The sequence below is a fragment of the Macadamia integrifolia genome, chromosome 6 (genome assembly GCF_013358625.1).
Source record: "Macadamia integrifolia cultivar HAES 741 chromosome 6, SCU_Mint_v3, whole genome shotgun sequence".
NCBI lineage: Eukaryota > Viridiplantae > Streptophyta > Magnoliopsida > Proteales > Proteaceae > Macadamia > Macadamia integrifolia.
The window spans coordinates 39619184-39626187 of NC_056562.1; positions in this window are offsets into that span (position 1 = coordinate 39619184).

The window sequence follows — 7004 nt, forward strand, 5'->3', positions numbered from 1 at the left end:
CTGATGAGGTCATGAGGGACCCGCTCCCGATCGACTTTCGCCTGCCAAAGTATGACATTTACGACGGGTCTGGGGACCCCATCGATCATCTGGAAGGCTTCAAGGTTGCTATGCAGTTCCATCGAGTCTCGAAAAATATTGTGTCGCGCCCAGCCATTGACGTTTAGAGGAGCGGTAAGGCTATGGTACAATCTTCTGCCGACGAAGTCGATCCACAGCTTCAGCGACCTAAGTTATTTCTTCGTGAAGGGATTCTCCAGTAGCCAACCCCTTCAGAATACTACATTGAACTTGACCAACGTCAAACAACATGAAGGAGAATCACTGCGGAACTACATAAAGCGCTTTCAACAAGAGAAGATCAAGATCAGAGGTCTGGACCCGAAAGAAGAGTTCACAGCCCTGCTGGGAGGCGTCAAGGATAAGGAGCTGAAAAGGTCTTTGACGAAGCATACACCTAGGAACCTGGCCGAGCTGAGGGCTCGGTGCGATAAGTACATCCAGATGGAAGAAACCCTTCAAGCTGATGAAGAAGCCGAAAGGAAGACGAGAAGGAAAAGGATCTCAAGGGGCGACGACAAACCCTCTGAAGAAGGCAAAAGACGAAAGTCTGAGCGCGGTCGGGCACCCAGTCCACCAAGGAAGTTTGAAAAATACGCACCCCTGAATCGGAGACGAACGGAGGTGTTGATGCAGATAAAGAACTCCTCGGATGCCAGAGCCATGAAGTGGCCAGGGAAGATGGGACGGCACCCCGAGAGACGTAATATGGATAGATATTGCCACTTCCACAGGGACCACGACCACTAAACCGAAGATTGTTGGCACCTCAAGGGGGAAATAGAAGGAATGATCCGAAGAGGATATCTAGGCCGATTCGTGGACCGCGAAAAGGAGGATGCCCAAGACGATGACTGTAGGGACAACCGTTGGAGAGATGGCAGAGGCTGCTATGAAAGAAGGGGGCCAGCCCGCAGAGGCAATGAGGAACGGCAAAGGGACCGGACACCAGAGGAAGCTGACCATCGCCTCCGGGATGAGAATAAGAGCCCAACCAAGGTTATAGCGACAATCTGTGGAGGCCTAGCCGCTGGAGAAAGTTCAGTCTCGGCTAGGAAAGCAAAAGCCTATGCGACAAGCGTACATGTGGCTGAATGGTCGAACAAGAAGGCGAGGATGGGGACGGTTATTTCCTTCTCAGACGACGATCTGGAAGGGGTGCACACTCCGCACGACGATGTCTTGGTAGTCACCATGACTATAGCGGATTACAGAGTGAAGAGGATTTTAGTGGATAACGGCAGTTCAGTTGATATCCTGTTCCTTGAGGCTTTCCAGAAGATGGTCTGGACGAGGGAAAGTTGAAGAAAGTCGAACACCCGTTGAAGGGATTCTTCGGCGTCCCAGTAAATGTGGAAGGATCGATTGAGTTGCCAGTAAGAGCCGGCACCGGAGATCGCCAAGTAACAGTCATGATCAACTTCCTAGTAGTAGGCATTACCTCGGCATACAATGCCATACTAGGGAGGGTTGGTTTGAAACTACTAAAGGTTGTCGTCTCCACACCCCATCTCAAGATGAAATTCCCAACCAAGAACGGTGTCGGGGAATGTCGAGGCGATCAGGAGGCATCCCGGAGGTGCTACGCCACTACCTTGTGGGGAAGAGAAAAGGCGGGCGAGGCGCTCCCGATAGAAGATCTGCGTGATGACGCCAATTATCAACAGGGGGAACCGGCTGAGGATCTGGTACAAGTTAAGGCCGAAGAGGGGGATAACGCTCGGTAATTCTAGATTGGGGCTACAATGCCAAGGCCACAACGAGAAAAACTCGTCTCATTCCTCTGAAACAACTCTGACGTCTTCGCCTGGTCGGCTTCAGACATGCTTGTAATAAATCGAGAGGTAATAGAGCATCATCTGAATGTTAATCCGGCGAAGAAGCCTGTGCAACAGAAGAAGAGGACCTTCGCCCCCGAAAGGCAGCAGAAAATAGACGAGGAAGTAGAGAATATGCTGAAGGCCCAGTTCATCCGCGAGATCCAATACTCGGAGTGGATATCCAACGTGGTGATGGTCCCGAAGGCAAATGGAAAGTGGAGGATCTGCATCGACTTCACTGACCTGAACAAGGCCTGCCCGAAGGACGGATACCCTCTGTCGAAAATAGACCTTATTGATGCCACGACAGGATACGAGGCGCTGAGTTTCATGGATGCATACTCGGGGTACAATCAGATCAAGATGTCAGAGGTTGATGTCCCGAAAACATCCTTCGTGACCGAGGGAGGACTCTACTGCTATGAAGTCATGCCCTTCGGGCTAAAAAACGCAGGGGCCACCTATCGAAGGTTGGTGAATAAAATCTTCAAGGGGATGATCAGCAAAACCATGGAGGTGTACGTGGACGATATACTCGTAAAAAGCCTGAAGGCGGAACAACACATTCAAGACTTAGAAAAGGCATTCCAGGCGCTAAGGCGGTACGCATGAAGCTGAACCCTACAAAGTGTGCATTCGGAGTAGCCTTGGGAAAGTTACTCGGCTTCATTGTCTCGGAAAGGTGAATTGAAGCCAACCCGGTGAAAATACAAGCCATTCAGGATATAAGGTCACCCCAGAATGTGAAGCAAGTCCAGGAGCTAACAGGTCGAGTCGTCGCCTTAGGGCGATTCATGTCTCGGTCGGCTGATAGGTGCCTCCCCTTCAAAGCGTTGAAGGGGACCTAAAAGTTCGAATGGACCGAGGAGTACGAAAAGTCATTTGAACAGCTGAAGGAGTACCTGGCAGCACCCCCACTGCTGGCGAAGCCAAACACTGGGGATACCTTGCTGCTGTACCTTGCTGTATCAGCGGTGGCGGTAAGCGTAGTACTGACGAAGGAAGAAGGAAGGCAACAACGGCCAATATACTACGTTAGCCGAACCCTGCTAGACGTCGAAACAAGATACAGAAAGACGGAGAAAGTGGCGTATGCCCTGGTAATAGCGGCAAGAAAGCTGAGGCCCTATTTTCAATCACATACGGTATGCGTACTCATAGACCAGCCCCTGAAGAAGATACTGCAATGGCCGGATATGTCCGGTTGCCTGGTAAACTGGGCCATAGAGTTGGGAGAATTCGACATCCAGTACAAACCAAGAACCGCAATTAAAGCACAGGCCCTCGCAGACTTCATCGTCGAGACGACGCTTCCTGATGATCCTCAGGAGTTTGTCGAGGACTGAGGAGAAAAGGCTTGGACATTGTACGTGGATGGTGCTTCCAACAACGTAGGAAGCGGCGCAGGAATCATATTGGTCAGCCCCGAAGGTTTCAAGATAGAATACGCCCTACGGTTCGACTTCGATGCCTCCAACAATGAAGCATAATACGAAGCGTTAATAGTCGGAATTAATCTGGCTCGGGCTTTGATGGTACAGGAGCAGGTGGTGCATAGTGATTCACAGCTCGTGGTACGACAGGTGAATGGAGACTACGAAGCCAAGGAACAAAGGATGACTGGGTACTTGAAGACTGTGCGAGAAAGAATAACAATCTTCAAGTATTTTGAGATAAGGCAGGTATTACGAGAAGAGAATGTTAGTGCAGACGCACTATCGTAGTTGGCCACCTCCGACTTCACTGATCTTGGACGATCGGTGTATTTTGAAGTGTTACCACAACCAAGTACCGAAAGACCCCAAGAGGTATTACCCGTAGACGAATACGGCCGCAGTTGGATGGATGCCATAACCGAATACTTGAAGGAACACTCCCTGAGAATAAGGACGAGGCAAGGAAGGTAAGAATGAGGTCAGCACGCTTCCTTCTGAAGGACGGGATGCTTTACAAAATAGGGTTTACCGTGCCGTACCTCAAGTGCTTGAACCCCACCGATGGGAGTTCGCTCTCCGAGAAGTGCATGAAGGGATATGCGGCCAACACCTGGGAGTCCGGGCCTTGGCACATAAAGTGCTAAGGCAGGGCCTGTACTGGTCGATAATGAGGAAGGACGCGGAATCATTAGTCAAGAAGTGCATCAAGTGTCAGATATTAGCCCCCGTTCCCAGGCAGCATTTTACCGAGCTCTCATCTCTATCGAGCCCAATACCATTCGCCATGTGGGGAATCAGCATCCTGGGCCCATTCCCTCTGGCCACGAGACAAAGGAAGTTTGTCGTGGTGGCGGTAGACTACACAAAATGGGCAGAAGCCGAAGCACTGGCGATGATAATCGAAAAGAACGTAAGAGACTTCTTTCAGAGGGCGGTAGTCTCGATTTGGAACCCCTCGGGTTGTGGTAACGGACAATGGAACTCAGTTCGCCAACCCGGCCTTCGGCTTGTTCTGTGATGCCCTCGGCATTGACCACAGAAAAACCTGTCGGTTATCCACCGACCAACGGGCTGACAGAGGTAACCAACCGTACCCTACTTCAAGGAATAAAGAAGAGACTGGATGTCGCCAAAGGGCTATGGGCAGACGAGTTGCACCACATCCTCTGGGTCTACCACACAACTGAGAGATCGGCCACCAGAGAAACACCCTACATTTTAAATTATGGCACTGAAGATGTACTTCCAGTGGAGATAGGGGCCGTAACCCATCGGATTCAATACTACAATGAAGAGGAAAACGATGGAGGGGCTCCGAGCGAATTTAGACCTCTTGGTCGAAGTCAGGAACACCTTGCAAGAAAGGATGGCCGCTTACCAACAGAGGGTTGCGAAGTACTACAACACCAAAGTTCGAAAGAACGAGTTCAGAATGGGTGACCTCGTACTCATAAGGGCTGAAGTATCAGACCCGAGACATCAAGGGAAGCTGGCTCCAAATTGAGAAGGTCCCTTTAGAGTCTCTAGGGTAATACGACCAGGGTCCTATCACTTGGAGACTACGGGGGAGAAAGGGTACCCCGATCGTGGAACTATGAGAACTTAAGAAAATTCTATCAGTAGTGAAGTAGCAAGCATACTTTTTGTAATTTTTGTAATTTTTGTAATTTTTGTAATTTTTGCTCCTATGCACTTTCAAGTTGTAATTCCTCATCCTAAACTCCGGATGATCTTATTCATGAAAAACACGAAAGCTGGTTTACGACAATTGAGAGGAACTCTCCTGTTTGGTGACCTTAACTCTGCCGAACAGATACAGCCGAAGGTCCTCAACTCGGTCGGGGGCTCGGGCAAAGGCCGAGCCGAGCTGATCGAAGGTCCTCACCTCGATCGGGGTCTCAGCAAAAGGCCGAGCCGATTTGACCGAAGGTCCCCACCTCGGTTCGGGGCTCAGGCCAATGGCCGAGGGGCTTGACCGAAGGTCTTCAATTTGGTAGGGAGTGACGACGGCCGAAGGATTTGTCCTCGGTTGGATTTTCGGATCAATACTAGAGTTTAAAAGACCCTTCGGCCGGAGCTGAGAGGGAACATAACACTTGGTAAAAACCCCACTTGTTCAAGATCCCTTACAAGTCTATAGCCCTCGGACTCGGGAAACCTCTCGGATAAGCCGAGGGAGTGGGACCGAGCCATGCTAAGGTAGAGACGTGCAAATCCTTAAGCTGCCAACAATGGGTTTCGGCCTTCTTGCACCTACCTACGAGCTAAAGATCACCTTACCCGAAATAACACGAAAAAGCGGAAGTCGAAGCATACGAAGAAAGGGAAATACATTCATTAAAAAGACCTGAAGGCCGAGATTACATAAAAAGACCCGAAGGTCGAGATTACATAAAAAGACCCGAAGGCCGAGAGTACATGAAAAGGCCCGAAGGCTGAGATTACATGAAGAAGCCAAGGCTCATATTAAAAAAAAAAAAAAAAAAAAGAGCTCAAAGGCTGAGCTAAGACCCATGGTGGCTTCAGGGGGCGTCCATTGGATTCACGGGCTCATCCTCGACATGGTGGGTCTCCCGATCGGAGCCATCGTGACCGGGCGTCGGAGGCACCTCGCGTTGCGGTTGAACCTCACCTTCCTCACTACAGCCTCCACCGTCGGCATCGGCAACCTCGGTGGCCGATGGGGCTGCCTCAATACACCTCTTGGAAGATGAGCCCGCTGTCCTTGATAGAGACCCCTGGGTAACGCTCGAGGATCCAGTCTCGGACCTCAGTAGCACCCATTGTGAACCCAGGGGCGATGACACACTTGATCTCTTCACGGAAGTCCTCGGAAGATTTATACTTCTCGGCACCTCGGGCCTCCGTCTCCTGAACCCTTGCCTTCATCTACGCCTTCAGCTCCGCAAGCTTCCGATCGCATTCCTGGCGCATCAGGAGGTCCGCTTCCAGGTGCTCCACCTTCTCAAGGAGAACCTAACGCTCATTCTCCAGGGCTGACTTCTCTTGTTCGGTAGCCTCGAGGTCTCGGCCCATAGCTGCGGCCTGAATCGCCAGCTGACCCATTTGGTTTTTGGCTTACATAAGACACCGATGGTCAGAATGTTGCGATGATAAATAAACCAAGGTTAGAGGACCGAAGCTTACCCTGGCCATGAAGATGCAAGCGTTCGTTATCATAGCCGCCGTCCCTTGCCGTTGAGCTTCGGCAGCATCTCGGGGAAGATTGCCCTTCATTACCAACTCACGAGCAACACGCCCGACTGACAAGGTGTCTTCTTCTTTGACTGACCACTGAGGGACAAATCCCACCTCGGCCCTCACGTTCCCTACCCTCGGGCTTCTGAAGTCCACAATGAGGGAGGAGTCTCGGGCAGGCATGTTATGGCCCGGAGCAGCAAGGGCTTGAACCGCCTCGGTGCTTGGTCCCTCGCCCCTGGATCTTTTCAGGGGGTAGCCTCGGAGGAGGGCCCCTTCTCTTTCCTCTTTGGCCTCTACTGTTGCGCATCCCGCGCCCTAGCCTCCCTTATTTGGGCTTGCCTCTTCGCTGCGGTAGCCTTAGCCTCGGCCCTGGAGATTTGCACTGCATGAAGAAACGAAGGGAGTCAGTACAAAATACCGATGCCCGAGGGAAGTAAACTTAGGCTGGCCTAACTCACTCGGGCTAAGCCCGAATATGAACAGGATG